Source organism: Rattus norvegicus, chromosome 10 (assembly GCF_021556685.1).
Source record: "Rattus norvegicus strain SHRSP/BbbUtx chromosome 10, alternate assembly SHRSP_T2T, whole genome shotgun sequence".
In the NCBI taxonomy this organism is placed as follows: Eukaryota; Metazoa; Chordata; class Mammalia; order Rodentia; family Muridae; genus Rattus; species Rattus norvegicus.
Window position 1 is genome coordinate 18,123,239 of NC_141543.1, and position 14,931 is coordinate 18,138,169.

A 14,931-nucleotide genomic window follows, 5' to 3' on the forward strand; every position below is an offset into this window, starting at 1 on the left:
CAACTGGTGCTGGTTCAAGTGGAGGTCAGAATGTAGAAAAGTGAAAAATGATCCATTCTTATCACTCTGTACAAAGCTTAAGTCCAAGTGGATCAAGGACCTCCACATCAAACCAGATACACTGAAATTAATAGAAGAAAAAGTAGGGAAGAGTCTCCAACATATGGGCACTGGGGAAAATTTCTTGAACAAAACAAAAATGGCTTATGCTCTAATATCAAGAATCAACAAAAGGGACCTCATAAAACTGCAAAGCTTCTGTAAGACAAAGAACACCATCATTAGGGCATAATACCAATCAACAGATTGGGAAATCTTTACCAGTCCTATATCTGATACAGTGCTAATATTCAAAGTATACAAAGAACTCAAGAAGATAGACCCCAGAGATGAAATAACCCTATTAAAAATGGTGTACACAGCTAAGCAAGATTTCACAGCTGAGGAATATTGAATGGCTGAGAAGTACGTAAAGAAATGTTCAACAACCTTAGTCATGATGGAAACGCAAATCAAAACAACCCTGAGATCCCAAGTCACACCACTCAGAAAAACTAAGATAAAAAACTCACAGCAGATGCTGGGGAGGATGTGGAGAAAGAGGAACACTCCCTCATGTTGGTGGCTTGCAAACTGGTACAATCTCTCTGGAAATCAGTCTGGAGGTTCCTCAGAAAATTGGACATTGCACTTTCTGAGGACCCAGATATACCTCTCCTGGGCATATACCCAAAAGATGCTCCAACATACGACAAAGACACATGCTCCACTATGTTCATAGCAGCCTTATTTATAATAGCCAGAAGCTGGAAAGAACCCAGATGCCCTTCAACAGAAGAATGGATACAGAAAATGTAGTACATCTATATAATGGAGTACTACTCAGCATTCAAAAACAATGACTTCATGAAATTCATAGGCAAATGGATTGAACTAGAAAATACAATCCTGAGTGATGTAATCCAATCACAAAAAGACACACATGGCATGCACTAACTGATAAGTGCATATTAGCCCAAAAGCTCAAATTACCCAAGATGCAATCTACAGACCACATGAAACTCAAGAAAAAGGATGACCAAAATACAGATGCTTTACTCCTTCTTAAAGGGGAAACAAAAATATTTATAGGAAGGAATAGGGAGGCAAAGTTTAGAGCAGAGACTGAAGACACAGCCATTCAGAGCCAGCCCCACATGTGCCTCACACATATACAGCCACCAAGACAAGATAAGATTAATGAAGCTAAGAATTGCATGCAGGCAGGAACCAGATATAGCTCTCTCCTGAGAGACATAGCCAGAGCATGTCAAATATACAGGCAAATGCTAACAGCAAACCACCGAACTGAGAACGGGACCCATGTTGGAGGAATTACAGAAAGAATTGAAAGAGCTGAAGGGGCTTGCAACCCCATAAGAACAGAATGCCGACCAACCTAAGCTCCCTGGGACTAGACCATTATCCAAAGACTATACATGGACTGACCTATGACTCCAACTGCATATGTAGCAGAGGATGACCTTGCTGGGCACCAATGGAAGGAGAAGTCCTTGGTTTTGCCAAGGTTGGACCAGAGGTGTAGGGGAATGTTGGGGGGCATGAAGGGTGGGTAGATGAGGAGGGGATCACCCTTATTGAAGAAGGGAAGAGGGTGAAAATGGGGACTTAAGTCCGGGAAACTGGGAAAGGGAATAACATTTGAAATGTAAATAAAAAATAATCCAATGAAAAAATAGTTAAAAGCCAAAAAAATTTCAAGAAATCAAGGACACAATGAAAAAACCAAGCCTAAAAATAATAGTTATAAAAGAGTAAAGATTTTGAACTCAAAAGTCCAGAAAATTCTTCAATGAAATTATAGATGAAAACTTCTCTAACCTGAAGAAAAAATTGACCATAAACATACAAGAAGCCTACAGAACTCCAAATAGATTGGACTAGAAGAGATATTCATCCCATCACAAAATCATTAAAACACCAAGTTCACAAAACAAGGCAAGAATTTTGAAAGCTGTAAGGGAAAAAGGTCAAGTAACATATGTGACAAACCTATCAGAATTATACAAGATTTCTCAACAGAGACTCTAAAAGCCAGAAGATTTTGGGCAGATGTCAGAAAAACCCTAAGAAAACAAAAATGGTAGGCCAAATTACTATACCCAGCAAAACTCTCAATTACCATTAATGGAGAAACGAAGGTGTTTCAAGAGAAAGGCAAATTTAAACAATATTTACACTAATCTACCCTCCAGAAGATATCATAAGGAAAGTCCAAGAGAAGGAAGGAAACTATATCCAAAAAAGCAAGAAATTAATCTTTTTACAATAAACCCAAAAGAAGAAAAACACACAAACATAATGGCACTTCTAACAACAAAAATAACAGGAAGGAATAACCATTGGTCCTTAATATTTCTCAATATCAATGGACTCAATTCCCCCAAAAAATATGTAGGCTAGATATGTAAACAGGACCAGAATTTTGCTGCATACAGGAAACACACATCAGTGACAAATACAGAAAAAGTAGCAGGCAGGAAAATATTTCCAGCAATTGGTCCCAAGAAACAAGTTGGAGTAGACATTCTAATATCCAATAAAACAGACTTTCGACTAAAAGTTACCGAAAAAGATGGGGAAGAACACTACATACCTATCAAAGGAAAAACCCATCAAGATGAACTCTCAATTCTGACTATCTATGCCCCAAATGCAAGGGCACCCACATTTGTAAAAGAAACATTACTGAAGCTCAAAGCACACATTGAACCTCACAAAACAATAGTAGGAGATTTCAACACCCCATTCTCACCAATGGACAGATCATGGAAACAAAAACTAAACAGACACAGGGAAACTAAAAGAAGTTATGGACCAAATATATTTAATAGATATCTACAGAACATTTCGCTTTAAAACAAAAGAATACACCTTCTTCTCAGCACCACATGGTACCACCTCCAAAATCGACCATTTATTTGTACACAAAACAAACCTCAACAAATACAGGAACATTGATTTAATCTTATGTATTCTATCAGAACTCTATGAAATAAGGCTGATCTACAATAAAAACAAAAGCAATAGAAAGCCAACATACACATGCAAGTTGATCAACTATCTCCTCAATGATAACTTACTCAATGTAGAAATAAAGAAATAAATTAAAGGGTCTTTAGAATTTGGTGAAAATGGAGGCACAACATACCCAAACTTATGGGACACCATAATAGCAGTGCTAAGAGAAAAACTCATATCTCTGAGTGCCTCCAAAAAGAAATTGGAGAGATCATACACTAGCAACATTTACATCACACCTGAATGCTCTAGAACAAAAAAGCAAATACGCCCAAGAGGAATAGAATGCAGAAAATAGTCAAACTCGGGGCTGAAATCAACCAAGTAGAATCCAGAAGAACTATACTAGAAAACAAAAACTAGAAGCTGGTTCTTTGATAAATTCAACACGATAGATAAACCCTTAAACAAACTAACCAGAGGGCATGGAAACACTATCCAAATTGACAAAATCAGAAACAAAAATGGAGACACAACAACTGGAACTGAAGAAAATATAAAAAAATTACTACTACAAAAAAGATTCTACTACAAAAGCATATACTCAACAAAACTGAAAAATCTAAAATAAATGGATGATTTTCTAGACAGAAACCAAGTACCAAAGTTAAATAAGACTGAGATAAGCTATCTAAACCATCCCAGAAACCCCAAAGGAAAGAGAAGCAGACATTAAAAGTGCCCCAACTCAAAAAAGGACCAGAAGGTTTTAGTGCAGAATTCTATCAGACCTTTGAATAAGACCTAGTACCAATACTTCTCAAAGTGTTTCATAATATTGAAACAGAAGAAATACTGCCTAATACATACTATAAAGCCACAATTACACTGATACCTAAAACACACAAAGACCCCACAAAGAAAGAGAACTTTAGGTCAATTTCCCTAATGAATATTGATGCAAAAATACCCAATAAAATCTTGGAAAACAAATCCAAGAACTCATCACAGTGATCATTCACCATGATTAAGTAGGATTCATCCAAGGGATGTAGGGAAAGTTCAATATATGGAAATCCATCAACACAATCCACTATATAAACAAACTCAGAGGGGAAAAACACATGATCATCTGATTAGATGCTGAAAAGCCCTTCGACAAAATACAACACCCCTTAATGCTAAAACTATTGGAGAGAATAGGAATCCAACATCCATACCTGAATATAATAAAAGCAATACACAACAAGCCAATAGCCAACATCAAACTAAATGGAGAGAAACTTGAAGCAATCCCACTAAAATCAGGCAAAAGACCAAGCTGCTCATTCTCAGTTTATCTGTAGTCTATCAAGTACTATCTGTATAGTATTTGAAGTTCTAGCCAGAGCAATTGGGCAAGAAAAGGATATCAAAGGAATACAAATTGGGAAGGAGAAAGTCAAGATATCTTTATTTGCAGATTATGTGATAGTATACATAAGTGACCCAAAAATGCATCAGAGAACTCCTACAGGTGATAAACAACTTCAGCAAAATTGAAAAAGCATATTTTAGTTTCTTCAGTTTCTGTTGTTATATCTCCATTTTCATTTCCCAAATAGCCAATTTTGATACAAAATTAACTAAAACAAATCAGTAGCTCTCTTCTACTCAAAGAATAAATGGGCTGAGAAAGAAATTACAGAAGTGACACCCTTTACAATAATCACAAATAATATGAAATATCTTGGTGTGATTCTAAACAAGCAAGTGAAAGATCTGTATGACAAAAACTTCAAGTCTCTGAAGAAAGAAATTGAAGACCTCAGAAGATGGAGAGAGCTCCCATGCTCATGGATTGGCAGGATCAACATAGTGAAAATGACCATCTCACCAAAAGCAATCTACAGATTCAATGCAGTTCCCATCAAAAATCCAACTCTATTCTTTGCAGAGAAAGAAAGAGCAATTCTCCCATTTATCTGGAATAAAAAAATACCCAGAATATCAAAAAACATTCTCAACAATAAAAGAAGTTTGGGGAAATAGGCATCCCTGACCTCAATCTATACTACAGAGCAAGAGTGATTTAAAAAAAAAACTGCATGGTATTCGTACAGAGACAGAAAGATATGTTAATGGAGTAAAGTTTAAGACTCAGAAATGAACCCACATACCTATGTTCACTTGATCTTTGACAAAGGAGGCAAAACCATTCAGTGGAAAAAGGACAGCATTTTCAACAAACGGTGCTGATTCAACTAGAGGTCAGCATGTAGAAGAATGCAAATTGATCCATTCTTATTGTCTTGTACAAAGATCAAGTTTAAGTGGATCAAGAACCTCCACATGAAACCACATACAAAGCATATAATAGAAGAGTAAGTGAGAAAGAACCTTGAACACATTGGTGCAGGGGAACATTTCTTTAATAGAACACCAATGGTTTATGCTCTAAACTCAAGAATTGTCAAATGGAATCTCATAAAATTGAAAAGCTTCTGCAAGGTGAAGGACATTTTCAATAGGACAAAACTGCAATCCACAGATTGAGGAAAGATTTTACCAACTCTGTATCTGATTGAGGACTAATTTCCAATATGTACAAAGAACTCAAGAAGTTAGACAGAGAACCAAATAATCTTATTAAAAATGGAGTACAGAGCTAAACAAAAAATTCTCAAGGGAGGAATCTCAAATGCCTGCGAAGTACTTAAAGAATTGTTTAACATCCTTAGTCATCAGCAAAATGCAAATCAAAACAACCCAGAGATTCTACCTCATACCAGTCAGAATGGTTACAATCAAGAACTCAGGTGATAGCAGATGCTGGTGAGGATGTGGAGAAAAGGGAACACTCTCCATTGCTGGTGAGATTGCAAGCTGATACAAGCATTCTGGAAATCAATCTGGTGGTTCCTCAGAAAATTAGAGACAGTACTACCTGAGGACGCAGTTGTACCACTCCTGGGAATATACCCAAAAGATGCTCCAACATATAAACAAGGACACATCTCCATTATATGTTCATAGTACACTTACTCATAATAGATAGAAGCTGGGGAAAATGCAGATATCCATCAACATAGAAATGGATACAGACAATGCAGTATATTTACACAATGCAGTACACTCATCTATGAGAAACAATGATTTCATGAATTTTGCAGGCAAATGGAAAGTATTAGAAAATAACATCCTGAGTGAGGTAACCCAGTAACAAAAGAATACACATGGTATGTATTCCCTGATAGGTGGATGTTAGCCAAAAAGAAGCTTGGAGTACCCACAATAAAACTCACAAACCATGAGCAACCCAAGATGAAAGAAGTTCACAGCAAAGTGTGGATACTAGTATACTACTCAGTAGGCAGAAGAGAATAATCTCTGGGATGTAGAGAGAGAGGGGGATCTTAGAGGGAGAGAGGAGGGGGAGGAAAAGGAGGACCAGTTCAGATGTGGGTGGAGATGGGTGAGAAGTTCAGAGGGTCACGAATTTGAAAGTATGTGTGTAGCAGTTGAGGAGGGGAACTGGGAGTAGCCACTAGAAATTCCCAGATACCAGGGTCCCAAGAGGTTCTCAGGACCCAATAGGGATGACTTTAGCTGAAATACCCAACAAAGGGGAGCTAGAATCTGTAAGGCCATATCTAGTGGGTAGGCAAAGCCCCCAGTTGAGGAATGGGGCCACATACCCACCTCAAAAATATTAATCAAGAATTCCTCCAGTCAAAAGGAAATGCAGAAACCAGGAGTGTAGCATAAATTGAATGAAAGGCCATCCAGAGATTGCCCCACTTTGGGATCCATACCATCTTCAGACACCAAACACAGACACTATTGATGAGACCAAGAAGTGCTTATTGACAGGAGTCTGGTATAGCTTTCCAACATAAGGAGGCAAGCTACACCTAGAAAAAGCAAGAAACTAATCATCTTGACAACAAAACAAAGAGAAGAAAACCACACAAACATAATCTCACATCCAAATGTGAATATAAGAGGAAGCAACAATCAGTATTCCTTAAGATCTCTCAACATCAATGGACTAAACTACCCAATAAAATGACATAGATTAGGTACTCAAGTGTCAGGTCCCCTGCAGTCCAGACACCGCCCGGATCTGAAGGGACCTGAGCAAAAGCTCCCTGCACCCAAATCCTGTGGGAGGGAGAGCAGAACATTCACAGGGGCCGACACGACTGGGAAGCCAGAAGAGACTACACTCTGCCCACATTTCTGACTCCAGAGGAAAACACCTAACGCCAACTGGGAACAGGGTGCATGGGGGCCCCTGGGAAAAGGCGGCATAGGCCCTCCTGGTTGCTGCCCTCACCAAGAGCTCAAAAGCAGCACACCAAGAGCCACTTGAGCCACGGGATCACAGGTAAGACCAACATTTCTGCTGCAAGCAACCTGCCGGGTAGACTCAGGACACAGGCCCACAGGAACAGCTAAGGACCAGTAGACAGGAAAGACTACATGCCCAAAAGCAGAACACTCTGTTCCTATAACTGGCTGAAAAGAAAACAGGAAAAGAGGTCTACAGTACTCTTGACACACAGGCCTACAGGATGGTCTAGCCACTGTCAGAAATAGCAGAACAAGGTAACACCAGAGGCAATCTGATGGCGAGAGGCAAGCACAGGAAACCAAGCAACAGAAACCAAGACTACATGGCATCATCGGAGCCCAATTCTCCCACCAAAGCAAACACTGAATATCCAACCACACCAGTAAAGCAAGATCTGGATTTAAATTCACAATTGATCATGATGATGGAGGACTTCAAGAAAGACATGAAGAACTCCCTTGGAGAAATGCGGGAAAACATAAATAAACAAGTAGAGGCCTATGGAGAGGAATCACAAAAATCCCTAAAAGAATTCCACAAAAACACAATCAAACAGTTGAAGGAATTAAAAAATGGATAGAAGCAATAAAGAAAACACAAAGGGAGACAACCCTGGATATGGAAAACGAAAGGAAGAGACAAGAAGCCATAGTTACAAGCACCACCAAGAGAATACAAGGGATAGAAGAGAGAATCTCAGGAGCAGAAGATTCCATAGAAATCGTTGACACAACTGTCAAAGATAATGTAAAACAGAAAAAGTTACTGGTCCAAAACATACAAGAAATCCAGGACTCAATGAGAAGATCAAACCTAAGGATAATAGGTATAGAAGAGAGTGAAGACTCCCAGCACAAAGGACCAGTAAATATCTTCAACAAAATCATAAAAGAAAACTTCCCTAACCTAAAGAAAAAGATGCCCATAAACATACAAGAAGCCTGTAGAACTCCAAATAGATTGGACCAGAAAAGAAACTCCTTCCGTCACATAATAGTCAAAACACCAAATGCACAAAATAAAGAAAGAATATTAAAAGAAGTAAGGGAAAAAGGTCAAGTAACATATAAAGGCAGACCTATCAGAATCACACCAGACTTCTCGCCAGAAACTATGAAAGCCAGAAGATCATGGACAGATGTCACAGAGACGCTAAGAAAACACAAATGCCAGCCCAGATTACTGTATCCAGCAAAACTCTCAATTAACATAGATGGAGAAACCAAGATATTCCATGACAAAACCAAATTTACACAATATCTTTCTACAAATCCAGCCCTACAAAGGATAATAAAGGGTAAAGCCCAACATAAGGAGCCAAGCTACACCCTAGAAAAAGCAAGAAACTAATCGTCCTGCCCATAAAACAAAGAGAAGAAAAGCACACAAACATAATCTCACATCCAAATATGAAGATAACGGGAAGCAATAATCACTATTCCTCTTAATCTCTCAACATCAATGGTCTCAACTCCCAATAAAAAGACATAGATTAACAAACTGGATATACAATGAGGACCCTGCATTCTGCTGCCTACAGGAAACACACCTCAGAGACAAAAACAGACACTACCTCAGATGGAAAGGCTGGAAAACAACTTTCCAAGCAAATGGTCTGAAGAAGCAAGCTGGAGTAGCCATTCTAATATTGAATAAATCGATTTTCAACTAAAAGTCATCAAAAAAGATGAGGAAGGACACTTCATATGCATCAAAGGAAAAATCCACCAAGATGAACTCTCAATCCTAAATATCTATGCTCCAAATACAAGGGCACCTACATATATAAAAGAAACCTTACTAAAGCTCAAAACACACATTGCACCTCACACAATAATAGTAGGACATTTCAAAACCCCACTCTCATCAATGGACAGATCATGGAAACAGAAATTAAACAGAGACATACAGAGACTAATAGAAGTCATGAACCAAATAGACCTAACATATACTTATAGAATATTCTATCCTAAACCAAAACAATATACCTTCTTCTCACCACCTCATGGAACTTTCTCCAAAATTGACAATATCATTGGTCATAAAATAGGCCTCAACAAATACATAAAGATAGAAATAATCCCATGCATTCTATCAGACCACCATGGGCTAAAGCTGGTCTTCAAAAACGATAAGGGAAGAAAGCCCACATACACATGGAAGCTGAACAATGCTCTACTCAATAATAACCTGGTCAAGGAAGAAATAAAGAAAGAAATTAAAGACTTCTTAGAATTTAATGAAAATGAAGGTACAACATACACAAACTTATGGGACACAATGAAAGCTGTGCTAAGAGGAAAATTCATAGCTCTATGTCCCTGCAGAAAGAAAAGGGAGAGAGCAATATATCAGCAGCTTAACAGCACACCTAAAAGCTCTAGAACAAAAAGAAGGAAATACGCCCAGGAGGAGTAGAAGGCAGGAAATAATCAAACTCAGAGCTGAAATCAACCAAGTAGAAAGAAAAAGTACCATACAAAGGATCAACAGAAAAAAAGTTGGTTCTTTGAGAAAATCAATAACATAGATAAACAGTTAGCCAGACTAACGAGAGGACAGAGACAGTGTGTCCAAATTAACAAAGTGAGAAATGTAAAGGGAGACATAACTACAAAATTAGAGGAAATTCAAAGAATCATCAGATCCTACTACAAAAGCCTATATTCAACAAAACTTAAATATCTGCAGGAAATGGACAATTTGCTAGACAGATACCAGGTACCGAAGTTAAATCAGGAACAGATAAGTCATTTAAACAACCCCATAACTCCTAAAGAAACAGAAGTACTAATTAGTGGTCTCCCAACCAAAAAGAGCCTAGGTCCACATGGGTTCAGTGCAGAATTCTATCAGACCTTCATAGAAGACCTCATACCAATACTATCCAAACTATTCCATAAAATTGAAACAGAAGAAGTGCTACAATTACTCTTATACCTAAAACACACAAAGACCCAACAAAGAAAGAGAACTTCAGACCAATTTCCCTTATGAATATCGATGCAAAAATACTCAATAAAATTCTGGCAAACCAAATCTAAGAGCACATCAAAATAATCATCCACCATGATCAAGTAGGCTTCATCCCAGGCATGCAGGAATGGTTTAATGTATGGAAAACCATCAACATGATCCATTCTATAAACAAACTGAAAGAACAAAACCACATGATCATTTCATTAGATGCTGGGAAAGCATTTGACAAAATTCAACACCCCTTCATGATAAAAGTCCTGGAAACAATAGGAATTCAAGGCCCATACCTAAACATAGAAAAAGCCACATACAGCAAACAAGTACCTAACATTAAACTAAATGGAGAGAAACTTGAAGCAATCCCACTAAAATCAGGGACTAGACAAGGCTACCCACTCTCTCCCTACTTATTCAATATAGTCCTTGAAGTTCTAGCCAGAGCAATCAGACAACAAAAGGAGATCAAAGCGATACAGATTGGAAAAGAAGTCAAAATATCACTATTTGCAGATGATATGATAGTATATTTAAGTGATCCCAAAAGTTCCATCAAAGAACTACTAAAGCTGATAAACACCTTCAGCAAAGTGGCTGGGTATAAAATTAACTCAAATGAATCAGTAGCCTTCCTCTAAACAAAAGAGAAACAAGCTGAGAAAGAAATTAGGGAAATGACAACCTTCATAATAGTCCCAAATAATATAAAATACCTCGGTGTGACTTTAACCAAACAAGTAAAAGAGCCATATGATAAGAACTTCAAGCCTCTGAAGAAAGAAATTAAAGAAGACCTCAGAAGATAGAAAGACCTCCCATGCTCATGGATTGGCAGGAATAATATAATAAAAATGGCCATTTTACCAAAAGCGATCAACAGATTCAATGCAATTCCATCAAAATACCAATACAATTCTTCACAGTTAGACAGAACAATTTTCAAATTCATCTGGAATAACAAAAAATCCAGGGTAGCTAAAACTATCCTCAACAATAGAAGCACTTCTGGGGGAATCACTATCCCTGGACTCAAGCAGTATTACAGAGCAATAGTGATAAAAACTGCATGGTATTGGTACAGAGACAGACTGATAGACCAGTGGAATAGAACTGAAGACCCAGAAATGAACCCACACACCTATGGTCACTTGATTTTTGACAAAGGAGCCAAAACCTTCCAATGGAAAAAGGATACCATTTTCAGCAAATAGTGCTGATTCAACTGGAGGTCAGCAGGTAGAAGAATGGAGATCGGTCCATGCTTATCACCCTGTACAAAGCTTAAGTCCAAGTGGATCAAGGACCTCCACATCAAACCAGATACACTCAAACTAATAGAAGAAAACGTGGGGAAGCATCTCGAACACATGGACACTGGAGAAAATTTCCTGAACAAAACACCAATGGCTTATGCTCTCAGATCAAGAATTGACAAATGGGATCTCCTAAAACTGCAAAACTTCTGTAAGGCAAAGGACACTGTTGTTAGGACAAAACGGCAACCGACAGATTGGGAAAAGATCTTTACCAATCCTCCAACTGACAGAGGGCTTATATCCAAAATATACAAAGAACACATGAAGTTAGACTGCAGGGAGACAAATAACCCTATTAAAAAATGGGGTTCAGAGCTAAACAAAGAATTCACAGCTGAGGAATGCCGAATGGCTGAGAAACACCTAAAGAAATGTTCAACATCTTTAGTCATAAGGGAAATGCAAATCAAAACAACCCTGATATTTAACCTCACACCAATAAGAATGGCTAAGATCAAAGACTCAGGTGACAGCAAATGCTGGCAAGGATGTGGAGAAAGATGAACGCTCCTCCATTATTGGTGTGATTGCAGACTGGTACAACCATTCTGGAAATCAGTCTCGAGGTTGCTCAGAAAATTGGACATTGAACTACCCGAGGACCCAGCTATACCTCTCTTGGGCATATACCCAAAAGATGCCCCAACATATAACAAAGACACATGCTCCATTATGTTCACAGCAGCCTTATTTATAATAGCCAGAAGCTGGAAAGAGCCAAGATGCCCTTCAACAGAGGAATGGATACAGAAAATGTATCTACACAATGTATCTACACAATGGAATACTACTCAGGTATCAAAAACAATGACTTTGTGAAATTCATAGGCAAATGGAGGGAACTGGAAATTATCATCCTTAGTGTGGTAATCCAATACAGAAAAACACACATGGTATGCACTCACTGATAAGTGGCCATTAGCCCAAATGCTTGAATTACCCTAAATGCACAGAACACATGAAACTCAAGAAGGATGACCAAAACGTGAATGCTTCACTCCTTCTTTAAAAGGGGAACAAGAATACCCTTGGCAGGGAATAGGGAGGCAAAGTTTAGAACAGAGGCAGAAGGAAAAACCATTCAGAGCCTGTCCCATATGTGACCAATATATATAAAGCCACCCAATTAGATAAGATGGATGAAACAAAGAAGTGCAGGCCGACAGGAGCCGGATGTAGATCTCTCCTGAGAGACACAGCCAGGTACATAGGCGAATGCCAGCAGCAAACTACTGAACTGAGAACGGGACCCCCGTTGAAGGAATCAGAGAAAGGACTGGAAGAGCTTGAAGGGGCTCAAGACCCCATATGAACAACAATGCCAACCAACCAGAGCTTCCAGGGACTAAGCCACTACCCAAAGACTATACATGGACTGACCCTGGGCTCCAACTGCATAGGTAGCAATGAATAGCCTAGTAAGAGCACCAGTGGAAGGGAAAGCCCTTGGTCCTGCCAAGACTGAGCCCCTAGTGAACAGGATTGTTGGGGGGAGGGCGGTAATGGGGGGAGGATGGGGAGCGGAACACGCATAGAGAAGGGAAGCGGGGGAAGAGGGATGTTGGCCTAGAAACCGGGAATGGTAATAACAATTGAAATGTAAATAAGAAATACTCAAGTTAATAAGGATGGGGGGAAAAATAATGGTGGAAGGTGTCTCAAATTTCATTGAAAACAATAAATGATACATCTCAGAAGTTCTACCAAATTTAACCATAAAGAGTGTAAGAACTAGCAGTGGTAGATGTCTCCCAGGCAAGCTGCACATATAGGCTCACAGTAGAGTGACAACGTATATGAGACATGTGTAAGCAGAAGCTACACACAAGTAGCAGAGGAAGTGGGAATGAAGTCTCACCACTAGACCCTAGCTAGAGAGCTGTTGGCAAGTGTTAACCACTAGGAAGTGTCAGTTTTCTTTAAGAGTGTTGTCTCTTTAACTCGACCACAGTTCAGTGAAGGCCACACATCACAGTGGCAGCACATGTTAAACTTGGAAGATGTGAAAGAAAGACAGAGCAGAAGGAAGGAAGGTAGGAAGGAAGGAAGGTAGGTAGGAAGGAACGTAGGAAAGGAGGAATGAAGGAAAAACAAATGACGGAATGAAGGAAGGGAGCGAGAAAGAAACAAAAATGAAAAGATAAAAATAAAATGAATGAAAATTTTCATTACAGTTGAAAATAAACATCTTAGAAATAAAAACAAACTAGATCAGCAAAACCAAGAAACAGACACTAACTTTAAAATTTTACTATGAAATTAAAATTGAATGCTCACAAAATTTTTACCAAGTGAAAGTTCCAGGAAAGCCAGGCCTGCATGGGTAGACTGGCTCATACAAAACAACATCAACATCCACCAAATAGAATCTACATGAGAACACCAGCAAACACTCACAGAGGCAGAGAAAGAGGGCAGGGGGACTGACACACTAGAACTGTAGAAGGCACAGTTCATTTTTATTAAATTGACATATTTCCTGCTTAACGTTAACTGCTATGTAACGCCCAGATACTAACAATAACATAATACGTCAATAATGAGCTGCAAAAGTAGAGTTTCTGAGGCCTCCAATTTCTTCCTTCTCAACCCACCAAGTCTGATCTTCTGTGAAAAAGACTCAGGTTGAAGTCTCTGTGGTGAGAAAGAACAAATCTCTGCGGTTTCCCAGAGGTGTCCCAGACACACCCAGTTGGGAGCTGGCTATGTGCCAAGGAAAGGGAGCATTGCAAAGAATGTGAGAAGCAGATAGGTGTCTGATATAGTGACAGCACAAGATATTGTAAGCACAACTGAACACAAGAGCAGAGGATCTGCTGATGCTAACAAAATAGCAGCACGCCCATTGCCCTGGCTATGGCATAGGCTGTGGATGCTGCTGCTTGCCCAGAGTGCAGTCTTGTTGTGAACAACATGAGGACAGCCATTGAGGCAATTTGGAAAACCACATCTCATCTGGAGCAGGAGTCAATTCCTTATTCCAACAACACCCGACCCAATTTTGCGCTTACCATTACTTGCTTTCCAGTGTTGTTCCATTGAGACTCCTTTCTCTTCTCTAAATCTGGGCAGGGGTGCTTATGGTGCATTAATAAGACAATCCAAATGACATTTATTAAATTGTTTTTTCATTCTTCTACCTTAAGGATTTGTATACAGCGTTCTGTATCTGATGATAGTATGTTTTTCTTACAAATGACAAATGCTAAGTTTCAAATGATGTATAAATCGTGAAGAATTCTTAGACAATAGTTCCCTCTGTGATGTTCAACACTTTCAACA